The sequence below is a fragment of the Ceratotherium simum genome, chromosome 37, assembly GCF_057802395.1.
Source record: "Ceratotherium simum simum isolate JZ-2026a chromosome 37, ASM5780239v1, whole genome shotgun sequence".
In the NCBI taxonomy this organism is placed as follows: Eukaryota; Metazoa; Chordata; class Mammalia; order Perissodactyla; family Rhinocerotidae; genus Ceratotherium; species Ceratotherium simum.
Window position 1 is genome coordinate 4,336,559 of NC_141936.1, and position 14,746 is coordinate 4,351,304.

The following is a 14,746-nucleotide window of genomic DNA, read 5'->3' on the forward strand; positions in this document are numbered from 1 at the left end:
CCACGCTCCGGGCAGCCAGTCAAGGCTGGGAGAGAAGAGGAAAGTCCTCGTGGGCCTGTGAGTCCTTTTGTGTCCCACTCAAACAGCAGCTTGCTCCAACAAAAGCTTCACCAAGCAGATTCTGACTGTCACCTGAAGCTGATCCTTCTGGTCAGCCTGCAGTTCCAGCCCACTCTCCCCTCGCTCTGGCCTAGAGATGCTGCTCCTTCCCTCCCCTCCTTGAAGTGCACGCTCTGTGCTGGATGTGGCGGGGCCTGTCAATGTGTCCCCTGAATTCACAAGAAAATGGGATGCTAAATCAGGTAGAAAATTAAGTGACACAGAATAACATCCAAAAGTGGAAAGTGGAGTCAGGCACATGTAAGACTGAAAAATGATAAACCACAATATTATCCCTGATGAAGCTAACTGCTGTCTGAAAAATGAAGAATGGTGCTTCACACCCACCAGGATGGCTACCACCAAAAAACCCAGAAAATAACAAGTGTTGGCAAGGATGTGGGAAAACTGGAACCCTTCTTGTGCACTGTTGGTGGGAACGTAAGATGGAGCAGCTGCTGTGGAAAACAGTATGGCGGGTCCTCAAAACGTTAAACAGAATTATCATATGTTCCAGCAATTCCACTGCTGGGGGCATACCCAAAAAAACTGAAAGCAGGGTCTCAAAGAGATATTTGCACACTCACCTTCATAGCAGCATCATTCACAGTACCCAAAAGGTGGAAACAACCCACAGGTCCATCGACAGATGAATGGTTAAACAGAATGTGGTCTATCCATACAAAGGAATATTATTCAACTTTAAAAAAGAAAGAAATCCTGTCACATGCCACAACATGGATGAACCTTGAAGACTAAGCTAAGTGAAATAAGCCAGTCACAAAAAGACAAATACTGTATAATTTCACTCATATGAGGTACTTAGAGTAGTCAAAATCATAGAGACAGAAAGCAGAATGGTGGATGCCAGGGGCTGGGGGAGGTGAAATGGGGAGTTAGTGTTTAATGGGTAGAGTTTCAGTTTGGGAAGATGAGAAAGTTCTGGACTTGGATGGTGGCGATGGTTGCACAACAATGAGAATGTACGTAGCGCCACAGAACTGTATATTTAAAAATAGTTAAGATGGTTTTATGTTATGTGTATTTTGCCACAATAAAAATAAAATAAAAAAGCAATGAATGTGACAAAGAAGGTTGGGCTACAAGAACTCACCGTGTGAATGTGACAGGCACGGATTATGTGTGTGAATTCCCTGTTGTTGCTCCCGGCACAGAGAGGACAAGAACTCCACCACAGAAAAGTGACAGATTCACAGAAGCAGAGCAGGGTTTTAACACAGGGCTCACAGCCCCCGACAGAGCTGGAGGTTAAAGTAAATGAGGATATAGAGGACCTGGCAGCATAGTTTGATATGATGACTAGAATCGACACACAAAAACTCCACTCTTCCCATGGGTTTAAGGGCCATTTACAAAAGGCAAATTTGGCAAGCCCAAGAAGGAAGCCTTAACACACACTCAGTCACGGTGGTGGTCCCTGACCTGTTCCCTGACCACGGTGCAAAAAACCAGCAGCGAGTGTTGGGGGAGAAACCAAGAAGGCTGAGCCTTTGGGATTTTTTCAAACTTGCTTCCAAATAATTCAGGTGTTAAAGAGGAAATAAGAACCACAAACATAGAAAATCCAGAAAATATCGCATGTGGTCACGAGGCAGAAAAAACTCAGGAGACGCAGTCAAGATGCCAAGCAGAGGATTGACTGAGCAAGTTTCATTCCTAAACAAGAAAGAACAGAAACAAATGGATTAGGCATTCAAGGAGAAAGAACTGGTTCTTTGACTGGAGGGGAGAAGACTAACCACATAGATAAACCACTGTCTAGTTCTGATCAGGAAATAACATGAAAATACCACTTCACCAGAGAAAGGGCAGACGACCAGAGACACAGAGGGGCTTAGAAAAACAAGATAATTCTGTTATATGTTGGGTAAAATGGACACGTTCATAGGAAGATATGAAACATCATCATCGCTATAAGAAATAGAAAACCCGAGAGGACTGACAGCCATGACAGACACTGAAAAGGTCCTCAGTTCTCTTCAGTGCCTGAGGGGCCCCACCCAGATGGTTTTGCAGAAAATGAAGATCCTTCAGCTCTTGGAGGAACTGATTCTTCACACCATCTCAACTGCCCTGGAACAGACGGAAAGTTCACACACCTCTTTTGGGAAGAAAAGTGCCCAAGGCTGCTTATAAAACCCACCGAAGAAAGTGCAGAACAATCTCACTTAGGAATAAAGAAGTGAAACTCAAAATAAACAGCAGTCAGCAGCCTCCTGAGTCTACTTGGGGACCTAAGGAGCACTCCATTCATCGAGGACATGCAGAGAGATTCACAAACCTCCTCTCGACTGCGTCACCATCTCACCAGTGCCAGCAGCTGCCAGCCACAGAGGGAATTCACAACTACATGGGACAGTAGATGATTCTTCCTTAACATCATAAAAACATATTTCACATACGGAAAGAAGACTCCTCTCTCCCTCTCCCACCCCCAGCAAAAATAAAATAAAATAAAATAAAATAAAACAGCATCTTGCCCCAAGGAGAGAGCCTGAAGGTTTAAGGCGATGTTGCCCTCAGCCGGAAGCAAAAGGAGGCGGCTGCTGCCCCTCCCCTGCTCAGCAGCGAGTCCCCTCCAGCTGGCTGGAGCAGGGAACAAAATGAGGAGTCCAAACGGGGTGGGGGTGGGGGGTGGGAAGATCACCCTTCCTTACAGACGGTCTAACGATCTACCTGAAAAAGCCACGAGGGAGGAGAAGGAAGACAAAGCAAGCAGCAAACAGTGCTGGAAACAGTACAGGAGACAGCCCATCACCCACATGCACGAACAAGGAGCTCCCTTCTATTCCAGCAACGATCAGGTAGAAAAGAAACTGGGGGAAGCATCCTATTCAGAGTAGCAGCCAAAACCTCCCAAGATTCCTAGAAATTGAACAAAATATCTGCAGGGGGAACAGAACCCCTGTCAGAGGGGTGGAGGGTCACACTGCTGTTTCTTGAACAGGTGGTCTTGATATTCATCCTCCTCCATCAAGCAATAAATCAGAGCAATTACCATTCAAATCCCAACAGATATTTAGCGAGAAAATCAGGATACATCCAGATGAATCAAAGACCTACCTGCCTATTTAAAAGCATGGCACACCTGAGAAAGCCCCGGGGGCACACTCTCTGGTGGACCCCTCTGCATCCCTTCTCAGGGAGCACCAGCTCACGTTCTCCGGGGCGCATTTGCTGCCGCCTCCTCCACACGTGACCCCACCATCTGCCTTCCCTCCCCACCAGCCCACGGACGCTGCCACCATCAGAGTGCCCAGTGGCGCCCAGCGGCCATGTCTCCATCTCGGTGTCTCTGGGGCCTTGGCCTCCTCTCCTGGCCTCTGTTGAGAGCCTGCGCCCTGGCTCCACCCACAGCCAGCCCCTCCTTCCAAGGCTCCCACACTGTTGGACACCGACACCACCCCAAACAACACTGATGCCACCCCAGACGTCTCTCCTGGCCATAATTCTCCTCTGTGCCCTGGACTTAGATGGACACCTGCCTACCTGCCATCATCCCTGAGTGTCCAAGGGGACATCTAACCCAATGTGGCCGCTGTGGATGGGCCTGCCAGATTTAGCAAATAAAAATACAGAACACCTAGTTAAATTAGAGTGTCAGATAAACATTTTTTTTTTTTTTTTTTTTTTTGGTATAAGCATGTCCCAAATATTGCATGGGACATATACTAAAACAATTTGTCGTTTATGTGAAATTTGAAGTGTTTTTACCTGGAAGCCCTAGCTGTGGAGCGCCGGCTCCCGGGACACGGCTCTGCAGGGCCCTGGCTGTGCCAGTCTCCTCTCTGCTCCCTCACTTCCCACTCCCAAGCCCCCGTGTCCTCCATTTTCACCTCTGGAACTCTCTGGAGTCTCTGCACTCCCCCCATCTCACTCCTCTGCCCTCACCCACGCCCCCATCCCTCGCCTGCTCTCCTGTCTGCCCCTCTGCGCCTCCAGCCCGAGCTCTGCGCAGGAGCCCAGGGCTCTTTTAGAATGAAATCTGAACTGCTTACCTCGGCCCAGAGGATCCGGTCCCCCTCCAGCACCAGCCTTGGCTCAAAACCCTCTTCCCCCTCATGCTTCAGTCACAAAAGCTTCCAGAAAGTTCCAAGAATCAGGGTCTTTGCATAACTGTCCTCGTGCTCTGGAGTGCTCTTGCCAAATTCCTTGGGGCTCAGGACCAGGGCCCCCACCTCCAGCTCTGCTCCCATGGCTTATTTCCTTCCACATAAATAGCACCATTTCTATGTGTTGTTTATTCGGAGCAGCCTCAGCACCATGGGCGTTTTGTACTGGACCATTCTTCATGTGTGGGGCTTTCCCTGGCAAAATCCAGCAGTGGGCTGCTTAGCAGCATACTCGACTTCTACCTACTAGAACCCCCCTCCAGTCACGATGCTATATGACCCACCTGTGTTATGTGACAGGTAGAAGTTACCAGCAGAGATAGTTTAGTGCTTTCCCCAACACTCCCTTATCTGTCCAGCTACCCAGCTGGTAGCCAGCTTTCCTCTCACAAATGGACCTGTGGAATCTTCTAGTGGCAATAAAGGCACATGGTTGTTAGTGTCACCAGGTTTCTGTTTGAGTGACTATGCTTTCTAGACCTCTTCCCCCATGACGTGGGGTTTTGCTGTGTGATACAGAGACTGCTTTTATCCCAGTCGATAACCGGCCAGAGTATGTGACAGTATTGGCAGGCAGTATGATCCAATTATTTGCTCAGGTGCCCTCCGAGGTGATGTCTGGCTTAGGAGAATCCTTCTTGGTAAGCCTTTTGGGTGTGGGGTGCAAAGCCCTGGGGAGCATGGGTGGGTGTTGCCCAGGTTGGCTGCACCCCAGTCCATGGGCCGGCTCACTCTGTTTCCCCGCCCCCTTGGTTTCCAGCAAACTCACATAACTCAGGAGCTGCTGACAGGAGGGACCCAGAGGCGGGCTGACCTGGGGGTCGAAGCATGACACACGTTGCGGGGCAATGCCAATGTGGTGTCACGAGAGCTCTGACGGGGACGTGCAGGGGGCACAGCAGAGCGTCACCCACTCCAGTGGTGGTGGGGGGGAGGTGACCAGGGAAGGCTTCCCAGAGGCCGGGCAGTCATCTGGGGGAGGGGTGAGGTGCTGGCCCGGCGGGACCTGTGGGACTGGAGGGCAGGGAGCAGAAGGCAGAGTGGACACGGGCCAGGTAGAGACAAGGAGAGTTGGGTTTCTGGGCCCACAGAATCCACTGTGGGAACTGCACATGGAAGGGAGGGAGCGACCACGGAGGAAAATAAAGGAGACACTGTGAGGCCTCGCGAGGAATAAAGAAAGGCTCGGCTGTGATGCTCAGGCCCTCAGGTCCCCAGCTCCCCTGCCAAGTCTGGGCTGTTGTGTCTCTGTGGACCCTGCTCCCACAAAGCTGCTTAGAATCTGTGTTTTTGTTTTTTTTTTTAATATATTTTATTATTATTTTTTTTATTTTTGTGAGGAAGATCAGCCCTGAGCTAACATCCATGCCTATCCTCCTCTTTTTGCTGAGGAAGACTGGCCCTGGGCTAACATCCGTGCCCATCTTTCTCTACTTTATATGGGACACCGCCACAGCATGGCCTGACAAGCGGTGCATCGGTGTGCGCCCGGGATCCGAACCCAGGCCACCAGCAGCGGAGCGCACACTTAACTGCTACGCCATGGGGCCGGCCCCTAGAATCCGTGTTTTAAACGATGATTGAAGTGATGTCTTTCGACGTCAAAGAAAATAAAATAGAACAATCTTAGGGGAAAAAATCTTTTCCACAGACAACAATAACTTCATTATGTTAACATGAATAAGGTCTTGTTGAGGATGGGAGCCCTCCTATGGCTGCTGTGTTGACGTAACCCTCCTCACTAAGAACAATCGAGTTCTCTAGAAACTTACTTAGCCCCAAGGTCATCCCGTCCTGGAGGGAGGGAGGGCTGGTGACAAAGACATCCCTCTGGGGGCTCCGTTTGTGTGTGTGTGTGTGTGTGTGTGTGTGTGTGTGTGTGTATGGGTGGGGTTGGAAGCCCAAGGATGCCTCTGGTGTAGTGGGCTGGGGACAGGGCAGAGCTGATGCATCTTCATTTGCCAGGAAGAACCTGCGGTGCAGAGGCAGGCAGGCCGAGGGCCCAGTGGAGGTGCTCAAGATGCAGCCCCAGCCCTCTTCTTCCCCTTCCCAGAGCCTGCTCGCTCTTCTCAGCTGCAGCATCTCCTCCTTCAGGAGGCCTTCCCTGAGCCCCTAGTGGAACAACAGGTTCTTGGGCAGGGTTCCCATAGCGCCCTAGGTATGCCCTCCTAGAGCCCACTGAGTGTCGGCCACCCACCAGGCACAGTCCTGCAAGGGACACACCCAGCTTAAATGTGACAAGTTCACAGGGTTGAAAAATCCACCCCACTAGCTCGATCTAGGGGCTTGAAAGGTGTCAGGAGAGCTCTGTCTGTCTGTCTGTGTTGTCATGGACAGATGCCCCCCACCTGCTGTGGCTCACAGGATGGGATCTTGCAGCCCAACGCCCAGATCCAGCCAAAGGAAAGAGACAGTTTCCCCCCACAGCTCCAGCAGAAAATGGATTGTTCAGCCTGTGTCTCATGCCCTCCCTGGGACAATCCTGGTGGGCAGGCCTGGCTCAGGGCCTCTGAGGGGAGAGCCCACCATGCCAGGTGGACCTCGGGAAAGACAGGCTTGCGCCCAAAGGAGGGGACACAGGGAACCAAACCCACGTGGCTCCACTCTCGGGGACTCAGCATTTTCACTGGAATTTATACCACATGTGGCACCCACATCACACACACTGCCAGATGCCAGTTTTAACTGAGTAGAAGCTGTGGAATTGGCTCATTCTGGGGGGAAAAAAGTCAGGAGGAACAGACTTTCCCAACTAGCTATTTGTCTTAGGCAAGGATTCCACCTAAAACATTTCCTTGACACGTCCACCACTTCCAATGTGGACATAAACGTTTCTCAACAGCCCTGGCCTGGGACTGACGATACGTACACTGACTGGCACATGCTGATGGAAGGGAGACAAAAATCCAGAAATTTTTCCCTGCAGCTAAATACACAAGGAGAGTAAACAAACACACTGAGTTGATTAGCAAATAAGACTCCTTCGGATTTGGACTTCAGGATTAGAACAGCCTTCAGATTTAAAACAGCAAGACAGTCTGAAGTGGCCAGGTATATTGCATTTCCTGTGATGCCTCAGTTGGTTCCAAACAGTTACATTTACATTTATATAAAGTCATATATTTCAATAAATATAGGAGCCTTGCAAGAAAACCCTCAAACACCAGGGAAGGCACGTGTTTCCCAGGACCGATGACAGATGAGTTCATACAAGTCAGCATTAGCCAGCACTCCTGAGTGAAGGTGGGTTCATAAAAATAGGCGCTTACAACGCAGTCATCATAGAACAACCCTGGGTCCCCTGGTCCCCCCTTCTTTTCTGATTGATGAAAAACCTTTCAGTGGCTATAGACAAAACTTTTAAAAGGCACGTGGTCCTATCAGCATCTTCTGTGAACAGAAGACTATACGTGAAGCCTGGAGCAAAAAGAAATCACATGAATAGTGAGATTTTAATAACTGCGCACAGAAAGCAAGCAGATTGAACAAGAAAAATAGTTTGATTGTAAAACTACTACAGATGACTTCTTGAACCTACGGACTAGCATACGTTAAAAAAAAAAAAAAAAAAAGAAATTCCACGTTGCCATTTTGGCTAGCAAAATCTTTACCACCAAGCAGATGTGGCTAATGCTACAACTTGGGAAGAAAACGCTGTTTGCTCTGTATTCTACTAATTACTGCTGGGCTCCAGTGACATTAGTTTACTGATAACTTCATAAAATTGTGTTCATTTTTCCAATATATAACATTAGCTAGACCACTCAGAATAATGTTAAGATTACAGGACTTTGGACTTCCAGTAGAATATGTATCACTTTCTTGGTAAACAAGGAAGGTCTTTACATGGGATCATGACATAGTGTTTTATTTACACAAGCTTTAGAGGGTGCAGCTTCTGGATACCAGTAAAAGAGCCTTTATTCGTTTATTTGTGTTAAAAAAAATGACACAACCCAGCTCTCTGTCTTGCTAACAGAGAAAAGCTCATTTCTTAGAAAACTAAAACAGTAAGTTCCATGTCAAGCCAAATGGATCCAAACACAAAAGAAGAGAATAATATTATAAGATTTGGCTTTTCACATAACTTCAGCCAAAACACTTAAGCAGCAAGATCAGTTTTCAGATTATACTATACTGAAGCAGATGCTAAGGGTTTTATGCAGATCTGACACTCCTTGGAGAGGTTTAGGAACAGGGAGATCTGGAATTGCACGGCTCCTGTGCAGTCCTCGGCTCCTGTGCAGTCCTCGGCCTCCCTCCTCCCAGGGTCTGGGCGATCTCCAGGACAAGCCTCAATGCCCCAAGCTGCTTCCCCAGCAACAAAAACAGTGCAGTGGTCACTCCTTCACCAGGAAGAGGACCGAGGCAGGCCTGGACAGCAGGTGCCTCTGACCAACATCACTTGTTCTGGGGAAAGGCCACAAGTACCAGTAATAACTGTGGGGTCGTCCCAGGGCCACTGGATTCTTCCACTCAAGCACCCTATTTAGTTTTTATTAAAAGGTTACTAATCCACGAAGTGAATCCAATAGCTAAAGCAGTTTAGAGAGGTTTCCTAGCATTTTATGAAAACATTGTGGACAGGGAAGTGAACATGACAATTTCTCGCTAAATTTTGCTAAGTCTTGTGCACGTTCCTGTCACCACTGGGTTTCAGTTTTAGCATTTTATGAAAACATTGTGGACAGGGAAGTGAAGACAATTTTTTTTGCTAAATTTTTCTAAGTCTTGTTTACGTTCCTGTCACCTCTGGGTTTAAATTTATAATGTTTCTCAAAACAGAAAGCCGAGCACGTTCCGCCACCTCACCACCAGTCCCTCTTTGAATTTCTATTTGCCAAGTTAACAAACAAACAAAAAACGCTGTGGGAATGTCCCCGCGGCTCGGCTCATTTTTGCAAAGGACATCCTAGGGAGATTTATTTGCAAATAAGCAACTGCTGTGACAAAGAGTTAGATTTCCACTTTTAATTAATTTCTAGATAAGGTGGGCTGTGGTTCTGATTCCCAAATACTAAATCTGCAAGGTGCCCGCTCCCACACTTGGCTAACACACGAGAGCCTAAGGAAGCCTGCGTGGGCGGCAACCGCAGCTCCCAGCCCGAGAGCACAGATGTGCGGGGAAGGGGGAAGCCGACGCGTCCTATTTTTCCTCCTGAAAACGAGTGAGTTCCCGGGTGTGCGGGGGAAAGTTGCTCCGTGCCTTTCAGAACTACCTGGCCTCCGCGATGTCCCCAAAGCTGCCCCTTTCCTCCAGAGAGGGGCGCAGCCCTGCGCGGACCCCTGCCCGCGCCCCGGTCCTCCCTGCGACCCGGGGCCTCCAGGCCAGCGAGGGCTGAGGCGCCCGGGCGCTCCGACTGCCCCACCGGCCGACCGAGGGGACGCCGCGCTGGACAGGCGCCCGCTCGCGTTCAAGGGCAGCGGCCCGGTGCCCTCGCGGCGCCCGCCTCCCCCGAGGACGCCAGGCCGGCGGGTGGCCGCGGCGGGGAGTCGGGGTGGCTGGAACCCCGGCCCTACTCACCCAGGAGCAGCCAGAGGCCGCGCCGCGGGAGGCCCCGCAGGCCCGGGGCCATGTCGCGCGCGCTGCCGAGCCGAGTCCGCCCGCGGCGCGCCCCGCCGAGGGCTCAGCCCGCCGCGGCGCCGGGGGCGGGAGCGGGCGGGAGGCGGCGGCCCCGCGGCCCGGCCCACTGCGGCCCAAGAGGGGGTGCGGGGGGGGGGCACGCGGGGGCGCCGGGACCGGGCAGCGAGGGTGGGCAGCAGGGAGCTGGGCGGGCCAGCACCTGCAGGCCGGGGCGCCGGGGGGCGGCTGAACCAGCCGAGGGCGACCCGACCCTCCCGCAAGTAGCCCGGACAGCGCGGAGCGAGCGCGAAGCCGGGACCGGGAAGGGCTGCGCCCGAGGGAGAGCGGCGCGCGGCGTCGGCACGGGCGCTCCTGAAATGTTAGCAGAACAAACGGACGGTTTAAAACTAGGGATGTTCTCCTTGACGACGCACCTCGGTCTCAAACCGAGTACCATGCCCCCTCCTCTCCCTAGATTCTGGCCACTCCTGCCTGGGGTGGGGTGGGGGTGTCTGTTTTGCAACAGCCAAAAAGCACCTTCCGCACCTACCGTTCCCTCAAGGTGCGCGCACTGGGGCTCCCGCGGGGACAAAACCAGCCCTGGCGCTTGGGGAGACTCATAGTAACCCAAAAAGGGCACACAGGTACGGTGAGGAACTGGAGTCAATGGCGAGTTCTACAGGATGCGGAATGGCTTAGGCGCGGGCGAGGAGGGAATCGGGAGGCACGCACAAAGGTCCTGGGCGCTGGAGGGAACAGGGCTCTTTGGGGTACTGAAAGGTGGCCCCGATGGACTTGCTGCCAGGGATGGGTGGTGAGAGGCAGGGAGGCTGGCAGGAGGCTGCGAGGGCCTCAGATAGAATTCTGACCTGAACGTACGCAGAGAAATGACAGCGTTAGACCTGCCTTGGGAGGTGGTCACTCCAGAGTCCGCCTGGAGAACTGATGGGGGGAGGAGACAATAAGCTTGGGTATATTCGTTTGTAAAGTGATCAGAGAAAGGCTCCGTTGGGTGACACGAGCGCCCTGGGGAAGGAGCAGACTTCCCTATGCATAGGTCTGACAGGGAGAAAAGGTGGGAGGCCCAGAGCAGCTGGGCTGTCCTGAGCTCTCAAAGCTCTACTGGCTGCTGGATTTCACCTTGCAGTGGTTCCTTCTTGTAACATCCCATTCCAAGGAGAACTCTGAGCAATTGAGTGATTTATGCTCCTGCTAATGAACCAACCACTGCCGTTGAGAGGAAGAACCACTACCCTGAGTGCAATGGTCACATCTCCTTTGTGGCTGAAAAGGTTGTGCCTAGCGCACAACCTGTGGTCAATCCATCTGGACTGAATGAACATTTCTCTGTGCTAGAGGAAAGGCAACAGAGCCACCTGCTGTCAGTTTAGAGAACAGGAGGCAGCTGACAGCCAGGTTATCACCCATCCGTTCTTCTGAACACAGGCTGGGAGGGATGGCACAGCTCTCGATCAGCCCCTTTTCCAGAACCTTAGGAATATACACCCCATTGGGTGGCCTGGCCTCTTACTTTATTGATTTAAGTCATTTGAGTGCCTACTATGTGCAAGACTGTGCTAGGTAAACAGTGCAGGTCCTGCCCTTCAGTTGGTGAAACTAGTGGGGCAAACTCCAAAGATCTCAATGATAACACAAATGCCAGAAAAAAGGAACCATACATATGGGGCGTGGTATACCTGCCTCAGCTGTAGTATAAGCAGTCTCAAGGGTGGGAGAGGAGTGCTCAAGGGAACTGCAGGCCAGAGCAAAGGGCCAGTGGCCAGGGACCATGCCACGTGGGAATGGCACGGTTAGGGAAGATGAGTGGGGCCCCAGCCCAGCCCTGGGGCAGGTCCACTGCAAATCCTGTACTAGGTGACAGCCAGTCACCAGTGAGGAAGAGCATGCATCTCTGCTGCTCTCAGATTCGCTCTCCACTCACAGACTGAGCCACTCTTTTCACTCTTGGCTTGTGGACCTCTCTGCATCTTCTTATAGTTGGGCCCTTTCTTCATCACCCAAAGCACCTGGGACTCCTGTACTTTCAGTATCCAGCTAAGCAGGAGGCATTCTTTGCAACCTTTTCTCTTTGAAGCTCAACTGCGGCAGAAGGCAAGGCTGGGGTAGGGGAAGCCCTTTGCCATTTCTCCTTCCCATTTTCTCACACACAGTCCCCTAAGACACATGTATCTAATAAGACAAAGTGTAGTTCTCAAGTTCATGTGCTTTGGAAGTCCATAATTTGGGGGCGGGGGGCAAAGTGGGGGGTAGACACATTGGTGTTTTCTCTCCTAATGGTTTTCATATCTGCACCTTGAGTCTGGGTAAGAGATGCCCTAGTAATCTTCTGCAAAGATAGGAAAGTGGGGCAAATCTTTAACACTTGCCCCTACAGCTATGACACATATCACAAGAGTTGACAACTTAGCTGTGGCTAGATTCTGTCCACTGTATCTGTATTTCTAACTGGTAATAGGTAGCAGGGAAAATCATTCCTCTCCCCAGGCCCCTCCATCTAGACATTAGGTTAAGCGATGGATGAGGTGAGAAAATGGCAGATGCTTTACTGCACGCACAGCAGGGTTAAAGACACAATCTAGATAGGTCAACGCTACTAAAAATTCAGAATTAACAGAAGAAGACTTCTGCTTCCAGCCATGATCAAGTTACAGGCACTGTATTTACCCTCCCCCCTTAAACTAAAAAACTGGACAAAACAGATGAAACAACAGTTTCACACTGGCCCACAGGCAGTGCAGGACAGGGACCCCTGAGAGCAGGGAAACAAGTGAGGTGAGCCCTCTGCCTGCTCTCTGCCTTCAGTTTCTTTTTTTTTTTTTTTTTTTTTTAAAGATTTTATTTATTCAGTTTTTTCCCCCCAAAGCCCCAGCAGATAGTTGTACGTCATAGGTTCACATCCCTCTAGTTGCTGTACGTGGGACTCGGCCTCACGTTGGATGGAGAAGTGGTGCCTCGGGGCGCTCCCGGGATCCGAACCCGGGCCACCAGCATCAGAGCGCGCACACTTAACCGCTAAGCCACGGAGCCAGCCCCTCTGCCTTCAGTTTCCAGACCACAGGGTAGGTAGGGGAACCCAGAGGGCCAGGATCTCCTGGAGTTGAGGAGAAAGAGCTGGGAGTCCAGGGAAGGCAAGGCAGCTCGAGTTGGCAGGGCTCCAGAGAACTGGAGAGGAAAGAGCTGCACAGAGAAGATCTGCAGAGTTCCCCTGAGTCTCAGCCTGATACTGATCAGCACACCCACACAAGGACACCAGCCAAGGCAGGGAAACGAGCCACCAGAAAGGAGCAGGTTGGAACAATCCCTAAGAGCTCACATAGGGCCAGGTATAGCTCCAGTTTCCACCACCCGTACTGGAAAAACTTTGAGATAAGCAGAACATCAGAGAGAGTAATTAGAAGGGTACTACATTTGTAGCTGGGAAAAGTTATAAAGGCTGCCCTGAGGCTGCCGAACAAAGCTGCAAAGCAAGAACTGACAAGATCAAATGATTTCCAAGTAACTACTACATCCCAGAACAAAGACTTAAAACAATAAAGGAACAAAGTATCAGACAGCTATCAGACAACTTCAAGTGGCCTAATCCATGTGTAATTGGAGTCCTGTCAGACAGAAACATGTGAACTACGATGTAAAAATTGTTCTATAAACCTATAAACTCCAGAATATCAATAAACCCCAAGCACAGGAATCATGAAAAAAAAAAGACCAAGGCACATCAAAATCAAATTGCTTAAAACCAGAAAAGAAAGAGAAAATCTTAAAAGCAGCCAGAGAAAAAACACGTTATGTACAGAGGAACAAAGATAAAGGTGACAGAACCCTTCTCATCGAAACAATGCAAACCAGACAACGATGGAGCAACATCTTTAAGGACTGAAAGAAAAAAACATCACATGTTCTATAGACAGTTTTTCAATAATTTGCTGATACAAAGGGGAAGATTTGCTGGTGTCCTCACCACCAGGCTGGCAATTTAGAGGTTAAACTAGTCATTATTGATGATGAATTAGTGGTTCCAAAGATAACATGTTTATAAGCAGTAACAACTCAGTTGTGTGATTTGTTTGCATAGTACAATTGTTAGATAAACATTTAACAAAAATGACTATCTCAGGAGCACTCAGCTTCAGGAAGCTTCAGTCTGTCAAATCCCCCAAGGGAGTCCTGCTATTCAAACCAAAACACTCAGTACTTGGCAGTGGCTAAGGAGAACATTGGTTGCATATCTTCCTATTTCCCAAAATGCCCTCTCCAAAATCAAATATACAAACAAAAAACAAGAAGTGAAAAGTAAATTCTAGGGCCGGCCCCGTGGCTTAGTGGTTAAGTGTATGCGCTCCGCTGCTGGCGGCCCGGGTTCAGATCCTGGGTGCGCACCGACGCACTGCTTCTCCGGCCATGCTGAGGCCGCGTCCCACATACAGCAACTAGAAGGATGTGCAGCTATGACATACAACTATCTACTGGGGCTTTGGGGGAAAATAAATAAATAAGTAAAATTATAAAAAAAAAAAAAAAGTAAATTCTACACAAAACTATGCCGTCAGCATCACTTGGAGAATTTTGACTGCAAAATAACTGAGTAAAAGAAAAAAATCACCAAATGCCAGCACATGATCGCTCACACTCTGCCGCACTTGCAGCCAGCCCACCTTAGTGGTGAGCAAAGGCAGACTGGGAAAAACTGTGGGACCGATGACGGAGGCTGGTGAAGGGGCCTAAGGGTGATGTGGAACAATCACCAGAAAGATTAAATCTTAACATCCTAGGTATGAAAATAATTTTTAAAATACCCCAATACCATAACAATTAATAAGAGAAAAGTAAAGTCTAACCAGAGCTACTGCAGAACAGCAGGAGATGAGATATCACATGTGTGAACTGAAGAACCTTCCATCCTCCGAGAGACTCTATTATAAGTGCATAACAT